The following is a 15809-nucleotide window of genomic DNA, read 5'->3' as shown; positions in this document are numbered from 1 at the left end:
CTGTTAGTCAGTGAGTGTTAGTATTCTTCCTTAAAGTGAGCACAGACTTTTCATATTTCTCGGCTAGCTAGACCATTTGGCCAGCTTTTCCTAGATCTCCATACTAACCGGAAGAACGGCTAAATAAAACAGTCTTCATTTTCTGCCTAAGATGACATGTCCTCTAAAATAGTTACGATAAATCTTCATTCTCCATCAGAAGATTTCTCAAATTTTGAAGAAAAATCTTTCCCAAAGAGTTTTTAAATTCCTCACCGAGGCCAGGAGAGGCAGGATGCTATCTGTTGGAAACTAATTTTAGATGTTTCTTTAAGGTAAACCGGTTTCTCTTCAGGCACGGAGTGCAAAGCAAAGCTGACCACCTGATCACTTTATTACCTTTTTGTCTTACCTTGATGCCTTTGGTGTCTGGCTTATTTTTTTAACTTTTTTTGTGGCAAAAAATGATTTTCCTTCTCTATTGAACATGTTTTGTGCATCGTATTTGCTTCCATACTAGACTGTAGCACAGCTTTCTGTTGTCAAGAAATACCACATAAGATGTGGATTAATATACGTAGAATTCACCTGTAAACCAAATAAAATTCTTTGGAGACCTTCTAGACTAGGCGTGGATAAACATCAAAAAGCCTGCACCAGTGTCGAAGCTCTTCAATTGTTCTGTATGAGGAAGAGTGTTTTTTTAAAACCATGCACCTTGCAAGTACCCATTTTGAAACCTCCAACTGTCCCAGTGAATAAAGTGAAGTAAAGTAAAGTAAGTGCTGTTCCTAGTTAATGTTTAAGGCCTCACAAGCTTACTATCTTTGAAGCACACACTTTCTATGACCTTAAGGTTTATGACTTTTGAAATAGACCTCCACAGAATCAATGTTGTGGAACTGTTTTTAGGGACTGTAAACAGGTACCAGGTCCTTTGCCAGATGCATAATATTTATCCCAAAAATCCTCTTCACTTCAATGTTGCGCTTCCTATTGTCTTGCCCATGGAAAAAAAAGTTGGGCTTACTGATTCTACACATCACTGTCCAAGGCAGAGCTCTAGAGGGAAGAAGGAGCCAAACATGAATTGGAACTTGCACTTCAAGAGGACACTCGCCAGGTCATCTATGCCTTATGCCAATTGGGCAGCATCTTTGAGGTCACATAGGTCCAGTTATGAATGTCAATGTTTACACGTTATCCAAATATCTCAGTCTTTCTGAGCTGTTTTCCAATGAAGTTACTTTTCTTCAGTGAGATCCTGGATACAGCTGCAAACAAACATACCCATTTGACCTATGCATGTCCTTCAGACTTTATCTTCGAGCGCCTCACCCTCTTCAAAACTGATGATTACCCTCTTACTAGGGCTTTTGGAACCGCTTATGGTAACCTTGATTCCTGCTTTTTCTATATTGGTAGAAAAGTTTGTTTTGGACTAAAACCTGCTGAGGAATAACCCAACACCAGACTTTTGTGTTTTCAGTGGGCTGAAATATGCATCCTTTCTTCTCATTAACTACAGCTCTTCTGTGGATAGAAAACAGACATGTGGAAGTTGTAGACAAACATGTCTGCTGTACATGCATGAAATCTGTGAAAGAAACGTGTCGGAACTATTGCAAGGTAGCAGCCAGTTTCTGTTAGACTATTTTCTTCCATTCAAGCTTAGAGATAATAGGTATGGCTCTAGGGAGGTAGTTAGTTGAAAAGGATATAAATACAGCTACAAAGGTAGCTGACCATTCAGCACAAGGTGTTTAACAATGTCATTTCTACTTTTAGCTCCGTCTTGAATTGGCTGCCTGGCAAATCATTCTAAATCTTCTATTGACAGGCCCCTTCACAATTTGGATCAAATGCTTGTGTTAAGATCCACACAATAAGAAAATGAGACTATATCCCTAACCAGTGTAGGACATTTTATTTTAATTAACCTTAGTACTGTAGGTCAGGGAAAAGGTGAATGCAAGCTCCTGGTCAAGCCCCCTGCTAGTGGCATTTGCAAAGCCTATATATTAGCAAATGCAAGAGCCAAAGGCGGGCAGAGGTAATGGGTTAATATCCCCAAGAAAATATCTCACAAACACTCTTGAACTTTTTTCCCACTGTTAGACATGTTTAGGGAATAAATATGGTGAATTATCCTTCCAAAGGAGCATAGTCATATGACTGTGTGATATATCAGTAAGTTGTTGTACTGTATAAAGAGTCCAGGGGTTCCTTTAGGAATGGACAGGGGATTGCTGTGCAGTCCCAAAGTGCTCTAGGGGTTAGTGTGGTCGAGCAGCCTTAGGTTTTACACAAAGGAGTGCAATACATTTGCAAATATACACACAATGATTAATAAATGACATACACGACTCAAGGAGGAGATCCACACCAATTTATAAAAATACCAAGTACCTTTATTTACGATTTTCAATATGAATTCTTTTCACTTTACAACGTTAATACTTAATGCAATTTCTGAGTTCTGCAATTTTATCCTATGGAAGGAAGAACAAGTTCTGCAAACAGGTACAGTACATTGGTACAGTACATTGACTTACAGGATCAAACCCCATCCGTTAAGGTGAGTGGTGGACAAGGTCCAAGGCAGCACCAACAGTACACAGCCAACGGCACGAGGGCGGCCGGGTGCAGGGTGTAAATCAGCGTAGGGGGCCCCATGTTTCAATGGGGATCGGTCACTGTAAAAAGAGGATACAGGCTCTGCTAGGAAGCAAGCCAGGAAGTGGACTCTGGTCTTGCAATGCTCGAGGACTCATTTGGTCTTCTTTTCCAAACCCAGAAGCAATGGATGCAGTGGTGTCCTTAGATGTTGGGTTTTTCCTTACTGGAGCATTTACAGTTGAGGGGGCCTGTGTGCAGAGTATGTAGGCAACGTTGGGCAGTTCAGGAGAGGTGAAACCACAATGGCCTCTAGCTCTGCAGGCTGGGAGAACCTTGTTGGCACCAGTGGTCCACATCAACTTGGGCCGGAGGTGATGGTGCTGTGGTGGCTTCAGGTGTCTGGTTTTGGCAGTTCCAGAGGCGTCCGTTTCCTCTCTTTTGAAGATTCTTTAGAACCAGTCAACTGTTAATGGGAGGTCTTGAGTCTTTCTCGAAGGCAGGCAGTCCTCTTGATTCTGGAGTCACCACTGCAGGATGATTCGACTTTGGCGCTGTTTTCGACGAGGGATGCAGATGGGGATGGCAGGGTTTGTACAAGGTCAGCTACTGCTTCTCTTTTCTCTTTTTTGGCTCTTCGTTGTCCTCTCCTCAGGATCTACTTCTCTGGTGCCAGGGACTCCCCTAAATACTGGATTTAAGGGCATTTGGGGACAGTAAGGTAGTAGTAACCAAAGGGATACAAACCCTTGGGGTCACTACTTCCCCTATATGACCACTTCCTGTGGGAAGAGGGCATAACCCTGTCCCAGAATTCCTAAGAGTGCCATCACAAAGATAGCTACTTCTGAAAAAAAAGTGTCCACCTCACAGTAGCCTCCCTTAAGGGTGGTACTAGCCTGGAGGTGGCAGGCCTACCCGATTAGCTAATTTTCCCATATGTCTAGGTGCCCAGGGTGCTCTAGATAGGGGGTGGCTTCTTCTCCTGTGAGGGGAGCCAGATTCACATTCCAAAGGCGGCAGCTTCTTTAAAGCCCACCTGCACAAAGAGGCTAATCAGCAAGTCATCCTGTGGTGTTACTGGGTGTTACACCCTCTTCCGGTACAAACTTTTGTTCTGGGTCTCCTGAGAGCAAAGGCTCTTTCACCTTAGGAGGTCAGGTTTTCACCTCCAAGGAGCCCATCTTGGAGCATATACTGGTAAATTCAACATTGGCATCAGTGTGGGTTTACCAGTACTAGATGTTTGATACCAAACATCCCTATTTTCAGTGAAGCCATCATGTATCTGGGGAGCTCGTTTTCACCAGTCTCCAGTACGTTTTAAAATGGCTTTCTTGGTCGCTTGTACTGCCAGTAATAGGAATGACCAGCTCAGGTAATATTCAGCACCCTGTTTTAGGGCTATCAGGCTTGCTGTAGGATGACTTAAAAATATTACATGCAGTGTTAGGGGACATGGCACAAAGGGATGTGACACGTGTCGTGTTTTCTCTTTCGTCTGCATCAAGACATGCATCCTGCAATAGCAGCCCTGCATGTGCTTGGCGAGGTCCTTTGGGGTGGCACAATTCTTGCTGCTGCCTTTAGGGGTACCCTGTAGAACCCCAGGCACCTGGGTACCATTTACTAGGGACTTAGAGGATGCTAAACGTTTTGCCAATCGGGGGAACAATTTACAGTTTTAGGAAAGCGCTCTGACACTGGGGAGCTCGTTAGCAGGAACCCAGTGCACTTTCAGTCGAAAACACATAATTTACCAGGCAAAAAGTGGAAGTGACCAGGTCTTAAAGGGGCACTTGCCTACAAGAGGTTTAACACACCAACATTCTAAAACAGATTGGGGTACTTCGAGGTCTCAATTCTTAACCCTGGATTTCACTGGACATTGCAATTTTGCTAACAGAAAACAGAATTACAATTTTTTTTCTCTTACCGACATAGGGAAGAATGTGATTCAATGCCCTCTGCAAGTAGGCTTGGGCAGTAGAAGCTCAAATCGTGAAGACCGCTGGTAGCAGCACTTCAACTGTAAATGTAGAAAACTTGAAAGTAGTCTTCTTTAGCATATCTTTCATAAGAGGACATTGGGCCTAAAGAATATTAATGCAAAACTATTTAATTGTGGTTGAATATACACGTCGACCTATATGAAGAAGCAAAGCAATGCAAAATGACTAGACTTTGCATCCGAATTAAGTACAAGTTGCTTTACCTTAACACTGATCCTAACCCTCAATATAACATAGGCCTTACCCTTAACTGTAAACTAGACCCTCTTGTAACTGTTTACCTTGCCGTAAGCACCACCCAAATAAAACTTTAAAAAGTTTGAAATGACCTGAACTTTCTGTTGTGGGGGATTCTTTGTAAGATTTGTAGACATTCTGGTGTTCGTTGTTTTATATCACATAATCGTATGACTTTGTGACTTTCCTCATTTATCCTCGGTTAAAGTACATTCATGTCACGGACTTGAAGTTACGAGAATCCCGATTGCTCTGTTGTGGACATAGCTATGGGGTTTCCCAGCCATCTTCCATTCTCGGCGTAGTCATACAAAAAATTGCTTTCAATACCAGATCTCCTTTTTGGGATGTAAAGCAATATCCTCGGTCACAGCATCCCATCACTCGCCTCAACTGAGTGACTTCAGCATGCCTATCATGGATATTTCAGTTTCTGTCATGGCTGCAGGAACATTCTGAAAGAAGGCCAAGCTTTCAGTGACCAGCTTCTCTTACGCCTTCATGTTAAAAAGATTCTGCCTGTGGTGTCAGGCCGGATCAAACCAGGAACCTGCTAAGAAAAGACTTTATATTTGGCCATGCCAAGATTGCACTTTTTTTCCTTGTATAAAATGTTTAACAATTCGCCATTAAGATTTGAAGACCAGTCTGTAGCTTTTCTTTTTACCGGTCCAGGGTGTTTTTTTAAAGAAATTTGGAATTTCATTCTCTTTATCAAACTGGCTCTCATGGGATTTAATATAGTCCTCTGTGCATTGACACACCTTCCTTTTGAAGATTTTTTGGTTGGCGCACAGGCTTCAATGTTATTGGTTTTGCGCTATTGTAGCGTGCTCCAGAGGTATCACTCTCTACCTCTTAGAGTATTATGAACATACGTGGTTAAAGCATCCTCTGAATAGGGGATGACCCGCTGGGCACAGCTTGCGATCCGCTGTACAGCGTTCAAATTTCAAATATAGTAATCCAATAGAAATTTCCTTTTTAGAATATCTTTAATTCGAAGATAATTGTATTCATTAGCTTCAAAGTTAACTTCATATCGTTGAATTTTACATGACTTTGTTTTGCATTTTTCCACAAATATTTGCAAAGCGTTCCCAATGCATTTCAAACGGAGAAGCAAAATGCAAAATATGTCCAAAAAAGAATGGAACACCTTACGGAATTTAGGCAAAAATCCTAACATCATATGTCAACGTGCAGATAAAGGGGGAGCCCTAGTTGTTATGAACTCTACTTTTTACAAAACCCAGGTACAACTACATGTACGTGATGAAGAGACCTATAGGAAATTAGGTCAAGATCCAACCAGGGAATTTCAAGAACAACTACAAATTTTGCAGAAAGCCCATGATGAAGGAATTATCACCAACAAAACTAAAAAATATTTTACACAAGATAATCCCAAAACACCGATTATCTATATGCTTCCTAAAATGCATAAACACCTTACCAATCCACCCTTTCGACCCATAGTGTCGACAAAAGGAAGCATACATGAGCCCATCGGAAAATTTTGGGATACTCACCTACAAAAATTTGTAACCAAGATGAATACATATATCAAAGATACGACAGAGTTCATTAACAAAATATCCATCATTCAACTACAAGAAGACCAAGAGATTTGGATGTGTACCATTGACGTTAAGTCCCTCTACACTTCGATTCCGCACAATTTAGGCTTAGAAGCCATAGAGGAGATTCTCATGTCTTCAGACCTTGAACAAAACTTTCAAATATTCCTCATGGAATTACTCACATTCACTCTATACCAAAGCTACTTTGCATGGGAGGATGAGCACTATTTACAACTTACGGGAACATCTATGGGCAATTGTGCCGTCCCGGTATACGCTAACAGCTTCATGAACATCTTCGAGAATAAATACATCCTAAATCTAGCCCTTTGGAAGAAACATGCACTTACATTCTTGAGATTCATTGATGACATTTTGGTACTGTGGCAAGGTACACTACAAGACCTACAAACAGCACTTAACCAGCTCAACTCAACAAACGACCGGATTCAATTTACCCACTCCATCGACAATAAAATGATTGCATATTTGGATGTCTTACTGACACGCAAAAACATCACTCAAAAACAATCTTCCCACATCCCAACTATACAGAGTCAAAAGAATAGTATCCGAGGAAGATGAATTGAAAATACAACTGACAAATATGATATCCAGGTTCGAAGAAAGAGAATATCCCAAACCAATTTTGGATAAAGCCTTTAAAAACAAGAAAAGACCTTTTGAAACCAACGGAAAAGAGCACATCACTAAAAACTGTGATTGTATCCAAATTTTCAACCCTCAGCCACCAATACAAAAAAATCATCAAAAACCACTGGCCACTTCTGACTAATGAACCAGATTTTCAGACGATAATAGCTCAACAACCCACATTTGGTTACACTCGCAGCAAAAACATACAGGACATTCTGAAGCATACACGAGAAACAGGGACAGAAAGCTACAAAGGGCCGATACCATGTTATAATTGCAGTTGTTGCAATAATATAATAAAAGGTAACACCATGACACACCCTATGAGATGTACAACCATCAAACTAAAAACAACAGCAACCTGTGATTCTCAAAATGTGATATATTATCTTCAATGTCCATGTGGACTCATATATGTGGGCAAAACCATCAGAAAAATCAAGGTTCGGATATCTGAACACAAGATCAACATCAGAACAAACAATATTCGATGTAGCATTGCTACACAATTTAATGAAAGACCCTCACAATATCAGTCAGTTGACATTTGCAATATTGGAAACCATTACAAAATTTCAGGCAGAGACATAAATCGAACACTACTACAGAGAGAAAATCATTGGATATACTTTCTCAACTCGATGAAACCGAACGGTCTCAACGACCAAGTGGAATTTGCGTGCTATCTGTAAAACAATCATTTTGATGTGATTATTTAAACAAACCTGACGAACATCATATATATTTTTTGTATTTTTATTATTTATTGTGCATTATTTATTGCATATTATATCATGTGGTTATTTATTTCACTGCAATGCTGACTAGTCTGGACAGATTTTATCTTAATGTGACCTTTAGAATCTATCTAACACATAATATCCACATTCACCCTTTCTTCACGATCGTTATAGTTCACCATTCAAAGATGGCGTCAGACTAACCTTCGGGTAACATCACAGTCCTATTTTGACTTCCAAACACTCTTAACGGAGGAAATGCCGGCTCGCTTTCGATCTCGGCATGACCGTAGAGGAACACTTTATACGAACTAGAACCCTTGCATGACTGCAGGTAAGACACTCTTCGACTTTATTATTTTCGTAACGAATTACGGAATCACTGAGCACTTAAGCGTTTAGACCCAGACCACCACTGAGTTCAGAGACACTGTCGATAAATTGCACATTTTTCAATACTCACCAACTGACAACGCATGATTCATGCCCTCTATAATAATCATCACTTGAGTTAACACTTTTTGATCATTTATCCTCCACCGCGAATATCCTCATCACGTAATATTTTATTTTATTACTATGTTTAACCTTCAGGTTTTGTGCTAAAATACCACAGCACATTAACAAACTAATCGCATTGTTCACACTGAATATCATTTTAAGATAGATGACATAACTATGTATTCGAGGCATGAGGGCTGCTGAATTCATATCTGTGCATAGATCGCCGCCTAGTGTTGGGTCCGGATGATTGCACATTGTTGTCCTGGAAGAGTCCTCGAAGTATCACGAGATATGTGGCTCCTCCCCTGGACTACAGTGCGCATGGGCATCCTCTCCATCCCCAGATTGTTTTTTTCCGCCATTGGGTTTGGATGTCTAATCTCTTACTCCAGTTAATTAACTTGTACTCTTCTGTTCCTACGGCCAAAAGGCCTTTCTTAGCGTCGGTATTGTTTCGTTCGGTGCCTGGCCCTTTCGGTTCTTCGATCGGCGTCGAATAAAGATTCTCTCGACGACTCAGGCCCAGACTACATCGACGATGGAACGGACCCCGTTTAAGCGGTGTCCTGTGTGTAATTCCAAATATTCGAACTTAGATGTGCACCCAGTGTGCAACACCTGCTTGTCCCCCGACCACGACGAGTCGAAATGTTTCGCCTGCTCAAGGTTCCGATCTAAGAAGACGATCAAACTTCGGCGCGAGGCAGTCGGCCCAGCAGTCGGCTCCGGCACCTGCAAACATCTTCGATGCCGGGGACGAGGAACTCTTCCAAGATGAGGAAGAGGCGGAGGATGACGTTCCCGAAGAAACGTCGGAACCGGCGTCAGAACATGACTCCACTTTCGAAATGGACGAGCCAGACGACGAGTTCGGCCACGACCAGCATGTCGTCGAGGTAGGGGACGACGAACAGGCCCTTGCGGCCGTTGATGACGACTCCGGTGGTGAACCGAGTCCGCCCACTGCTCCGGGGCCTATCATTGACATTCAGCCCGCTCCGGCTCCGGTCGAGGCATCGCCGAAAGGCCTTAGCCAAGATCTGTCCTTTCGGTCTACAGCCCCGCGTCATAGCCAGGCTAAGACCCTTTCAAAGGAGCCATCGGTCGATTCCGTGAAATCGAAACCGAAACTGTCGAAGGAGAAATCGAAACCGAAACTGCTCAAGATGGTGGTCGGTTCGACGTCGACGCCCACCTCGAAGGCCGTCGTCGATCCTTCGACGCCGAAGATACCCGTCGGCGCCGACACTGGGATTCCGAAGCAGGGCCCTGACACCAAGACCGTCTCCTCGAAGGCCTCGGCGCCGGTGCCTGCGTCCACTACCAAATATGGCGAAAAGGGCAAGGGACTTCCTGTCGGGAAAGGTCTGCAGCCACCCCTCTCGGGACTGAAGCATGGGCTGGCGAAGAGGGTCGAAGCCGCAGCAAAGGTCGCCCCGAAATTATCGTCGACGCCGAAAGTCGGAGGCGCACTGAGGTCGATTCGACGCGCTCAAGCGAGCGGCCTACTCAGGCGTCGAAGAAACACGAAGCCGGCACTTCCGCTTCCAAGCAAGCTGGATCGACGCCACTAAAGTTTGGCCTTCCGCCCACTGCACGTCCAAAGTCTCAGGAGGCTTCCAAGGTGGCGAAGGTGTCCTCACATGCTCAGGTCGTCTATCATGAGCCTTCTTACGACAACCAAACAAAACTGTTCATTGACTCTGAGTCGGGCAGGCTTACCGTCCACAAGCGGAAGATCGCGCCTGAACACCCTTTGGAGGGTTACAAGATTCCACTAAAAAAGAAGATGGTCTCCCCCACCTCTCCGGTTCTTGTTGAACATCTTCAGGACTACTCACACCATGCTGTTCATTCTCCTACACAAAGTGAGGAGGACTTAACTGCAGACTACAGCCAAATGGGCTTCACTTACAATACAGACAATGATCAAGATGTCTCCAATCAGTGGTCAGGGGCAGCGGATCAAGACGTTGACCCTAATGACCCCCAGGTCACCCCGGACTCTCAGTCCTATATTGTCAAACAATCTCCGGCTGAGGACACCGCAGCGTTCAATGCATTGATAGAGCGAGCTGCACTCAATCATGACGTCGAAATGCATGCTGAGCCAGTGGATGAGGACTTCTTATTCGACACCTTCTCCACTTCTGAACGCTCCACCAAAACACTGCCCATGCTTAAGGGGGTCCTCAAACATGCCACAGCCATTTTTAAAGAGCCCACAAAAGCCAGGCTTATCAATCCACGGATCGACAAGAAATACAGGCCTGCTCCTGTGGACCCCACCTACATCAAAGGACAGCTCCCCTTGGTCTCCCTTGTGGTGGCTAACGCGCGCAAAAGGGCTAACTCTCAATCAACGGGAGACGCTCCCCCTCCGGACAAAGAGTCAAAAATCTTTGAGGCATCGGGGAAGCGGGTCGCGGCGCAGGCCGCTAACACTTGGAGAATAGCCAATACACAGGCCCTGTTGGCTAGGTACGACAGGGCGCACTATGACACCCTTGAGCAATTGATGCAGCACATGCCTGATATGTACAGAGAGGCTGCGGAAATGGTTATACAAGAGGGTAAACTGATCTCCAATGCGTCCATCAAGTGCGCACTGGACGCAGCGGACACTGCAGCGAGTGCAATCAATACTAGCGTAATGCTGCGACGCCACGCATGGCTGCGCATCTCTGGGTTTAAACCCGAGATCCAAACTACACTTCTTAATCAGCCGGTTAATCCGGACTTCCTGTTTGGACCCGATGTGGACACCACACTCGAGAAAATGAAAAAAGACACTGAGACGGCAAAGTCCATGGGGGCTCTCCAGTCACAGCAGTTTCGGAGCGGTTCCTTTCGTCGCTCCGGTAACAGGGGAGCGACAAGAGGGCAGGCTCTACAGCACTCCCAGTATACCAAAGGCAACACGCAATCTGCATACACTAAAAACACCAGAGGTGGTTACCGTGGGAACAGCGCCAAAGGGAGTGGCCGCGGCAATAACAACGCCAGGTCCTCCACTCCCAACAAACAGTGACTCCTTGTCGCTGCCCCCCGTCCATCTAACACCTGTCGGGGGGAGACTCCAGCAGTTCCTGCCGCTCTGGGAAAACATCACAACAGACAGGTGGGTGAGACAACTTATCCGTTACGGCTATTGTCTAGAATTAACCTCCACCCCCCCCCCAACATACCCCCAAGAAGCCGTCCTATGTCCGCAGAGCACTCGCACTTATTGCAGCAAGAAGTTCTCTCCAAGCTGCAAAAAGGGGCCATAGAACTGGTGCCTGCCGAAGAAAGGGGTGCAGGGGTGTACTCCCTGTACTTCTTAATTCCGAAAAAGGACGGGTCCCTAAGGCCCATTCTAGACCTCAGACCCCTCAACCAATACATCCTCTCGGATCACTTTCACATGCTAACTTTACAACAAGTCCTGCCGCTGCTCCGTCAGGGCGACTTCCTAGCCACCCTGGACTTCAAGGATGCGTATTTCCACATTCCCATTCACCCAAGCCACAAAAAGTATCTCCGGTTCACAGTCAACAGTCAGCATTACCAGTTCAAAGTCCTGCCATTCGGGGTCACTACCGCTCCCAGGGTTTTCACCAAGTGCTTAGCGACTGTGGTAGCGCACTTGCGCAGGGAAGGTGTTCACGTGTATCCCTACCTGGACGACTGGCTCGTCCAGGCAAGGTCTGCCGTACAGTGCGGCCACGACATGTCGCGGACCATTCACCTCCTTCACTGTCTAGGGTTCTCTCTCAACTACGCAAAATCTCACCTGCAGCCGGCCCAGGTCCAGCAGTACCTGGGGGCGTCAATAAACACCCAGTCGGCCACGGCGCAGCCGGCCGCAGCCAGGGTCAGCAGCATGCAGGCGCTCATCCGAAGGTTTCAACCTCAGCACTCCCTCCCGGCACAGGTTTTCATGCAACTGATCGGCATGATGGCATCCTGCATATTTATAGTCCCGCACCCGAGGCTGCACATGCGACCCCTCCAGGAATGCTTAGCCCGTCAGTGGAACCAGGCTCATGGCCATCTAAAAGACCTAGTGTTGGTGACCGGTCGTGCTTACAACTCTCTGCATTGGTGGAACCCACGAAACCTTTGCAGGGGACGACCGTTCCAGGAGCCTGTACCACAGATAGTACTGACGACGGACGCATCTCTCCAGGGTTGGGGGGCACATGTCCTCCACTACACGGTGCAGGGACTATGGACTGCGCAACAGCAGAGTATGCATATCAATGTGTTGGAACTCATGGCGATCTTCATGGCACTGAAGGCATTCAAGTTGCACCTGTGCAACAAGGTCGTGTTAGTCCGGACGGACAACATGACCGCCATGTATTACATCCAGAAGCAGGGAGGCACGCACTCCCCGCAGCTGTCTCACCTAGCCCAGAGCATGTAGAAGTGGGCCATTCAGAGGAACATCTTCCTCCTTGCGGAGCATCTCCCAGGTGTCGACAACCAGATGGCGGACCTGCTCAGCAGGCACAGTCATCAGATGCACGAGTGGGAGATCCACCCGTCGGTTCTCCGTCCGTACTTCCAGCAGTGGGGTCATCCGGACATCGACCTGTTCGCCACAAGCGAGAACGCAAAATGCCCAAACTTCGCCGCCAGGTTCCCACACCCGCAGTCTCAGGGCAATGCGATATGGATGAACTGGTCAGGCAGATTTGCGTACGCTTTTCCGCCAGCCCCCCTCATACCTCTGGTGGCGCGCAAACTGCAACAGCACTCGATGACACTCATCCTGGTTGCTCCAACGTGGGCACGGCAGGCTTGGTACACCACGTTCCTGGAACTTTCAGTGGTGCCTCACCAGCGACTGCACCTCACTCCCAGCCTCCTCACGCAGAGCCATAGCGACATTCAGCACCCAGATCCACAACAGCTGAACCTTGCGATTTGGCTCCTGAGGTCATAGAGTTTGGATACCTGAACTTGCCTCCTGAGTGTATGGACATCATCAAGGAGGCGAGGCGACCAACTACCAGGGCCTGCTATGCGGCCAAATGGAAGCGGTTTGTTATTTACTGCTCCAACAATAACATTAACCCGTTGGACGCATCTACGCAAAACATCATATGTTACTTGTTGCATCTGTATCAATGCAACCTGGCGTACAGTTCTATCAGGATCCATCTCGCGGCCATAGCCGCTTACCTTCAAAACAGGCAACACCTTTCCGTTTTTAGGGTACCTGCCATTAAAGCCTTCTTGGAAAGCCTTAAGAGTGATCCCTCCCAGACACCCCCCTTCACCAGTCTGGAACTTAAATATCGTTCTCACCAGACTCATGGGGCCACCCTTTGAGCCACTCCATTCCTGTGACATACAGTTCCTCACCCGGAAGGTGGCCTTCCTCATAGCTATTACATCCCTGCGGAGGGTCAGTGAGCTGCAAGCCCTCACAATTCAGGAACCCTACCTACAAATACATGCAAATAGAGTGGTGCTTCGCACCAAACCTAAATTCATGCCAAAAGTGGTTTCGCAGTTCCACATCAACCAAAATATTGAACTGCCCGTTTTCTTTCCTAACCCAGATTCGGTGGCAGACAGAGCACTGCACACCTTAGATGTCAAAAGAGCTCTCCTGTACTACATCGACAGGACAAAAGACTTTCGGAAAAGCAAACAGCTATTCGTTGCATTCTCTCCACAACATAAAGGCAACCCTATCTCCAAATCAGGTATAGCCAGGTGGATTGTTAAGTGCATCCAGATATGTTATCAGAAAGCTAAACGCACACTAACAGTTCCCCCTAGAGCGCATTCCACACGCAAATTGGGGGCCTCCATGGCTTTCTTGGGTAATATTCCTCTAGAGGACATATGTAGAGCAGCCACATGGACCACTATCCATACATTCACCAAACACTACTGCGTAGATGTACACTCCAAACAGCAAGCTGCTGTAGGTCAGGCTGTTCTCAGGACTCTTTCAGACTGCTGCAGCTGGCACGGGCACCCGCAAGTAAGGAGGGAACTGCTATTTATTCTATGCACAGATATGAATTCAGCAGCCCTCATGCCTCGAACGGAATATGCTACTTACCAGTATGCATCTGTTCTTGGCATGAAGGGCTGCTGACATTCATATCGCCCGCCCTCCTCCCCGGTGCCTGTCGCAGCTGCAGCTCTCAGAAGCATTTTCAGGCATGGTCATCACTTCCAGTATTACGCTCCATCTCTGCCACAATGGCGAAAAACAATCTGGGGATGGAGAGGATTCCCATGCACACTGTAGTCCAGGGGAGGAGCCACCTATCTCGTGATACTTCGAAGACTCTTCCAGGACAACAATGTGCAATCATCCGGACCCAACACTAGGCGGCGATCTATGCACAGATAAGAATGTCAGCAGCCCTTCATGCCAAGAACAGATGCATACTGGTAAGTAGCATATTCCTTACCTACATGTTTGTAGGAGATTATCCTCATATTGAGTTCATTGATCTTTTTGTTTAGATTCCCCTGATGAAGTGCACTTAGTGCACAAAATGCATTGGGAACGCTTTGCAAATATTTGAGGAAAAATGCAAAACAAAGTAATGTAAAATTCAACGATATGAAGTTAACTTTGAAGCTAATGAATACAATTATCTTCGAAATAAACATATTCTAAAAAGTAAATTTCTATTGGATTACTATATTTGAAATTTAAATGCTGTATAGCGGATCGCAAGCTGTGCCCAGCGGGTCATCCCCTATTCAGAGGATGCTTTAACCACACCTTCCTTTTGACCCATTGAAAGATATCTTAGTAGCCATCAGTTCTTTGTCATGCACCTTGCATTTTATTCCTGTGAAACAAACCGCCTGGAATTCTGCCTTCTGTTTATTTCAAAAGTTATTGAGGGTTTTCTGATAACATTAACATTTGTTCCTCCATTATTATTCTCCTTGGATATGGGTAGAAACATTATGGATTCCCGTAATGGCGCACAAGATTAGTAAGCCAAACTACTTCGAATCATTTATAGCTCGGAATAGCAACAGACCCCTACTGGACCGGTGTCAAGCTCATTCAAGTGAGGCAGAGCAGCTGCCAAATGCCCTTCTTTGAAATTTCCAAATTAACCAACAGCCACATGGAGATCAGTTCATACTGCTCCCAGACAATACTGCTTACATTTTTAATCCAAATCAGACACACCCTTGGGACAGACCTCTGTGTGAGCCCTGTTTAATTTTCATTGTATATAGTTTATTTCTTTGATTTTCAACTCTTTGGTTCACCATCACTCTGTGCAGTTCGATGAGCTTTGCTATTCAGTTCCAGTGCATATTACAAAAATCAAATAGAGAAAATAAAATGACGTGCATTGTGTCCATAATGGGTGTGTTAATGAAATTCATAAGCAATCCTTCTGTCTCCCTGCTAATGCCAGAAAAACTGACATTTGAATTGTGCCTAACCATCTTTCTTTGTGCTGGATGTCAGAATTAATTGATGTTGAACACTTACC

The 15809-nt window shown here is 45.5% G+C and overlaps 1 protein-coding gene across 1 annotated transcript in view; it reads left to right on the top strand.

Moving 5' to 3' along the window:
• Nucleotides 1-15809, top strand: part of USP11 (ubiquitin specific peptidase 11) — a 280476-nt gene that overhangs the window by 139634 nt on the left and 125033 nt on the right. The window lies entirely within an intron of this gene.

This window comes from Lissotriton vulgaris, chromosome 10, assembly GCF_964263255.1.
Source record: "Lissotriton vulgaris chromosome 10, aLisVul1.2, whole genome shotgun sequence".
Classification (NCBI taxonomy): Eukaryota; Metazoa; Chordata; class Amphibia; order Caudata; family Salamandridae; genus Lissotriton; species Lissotriton vulgaris.
The sequence above is the reverse complement of the archived record's forward strand: the minus strand, read 5'-3'. Positions and strand labels throughout refer to the sequence as shown.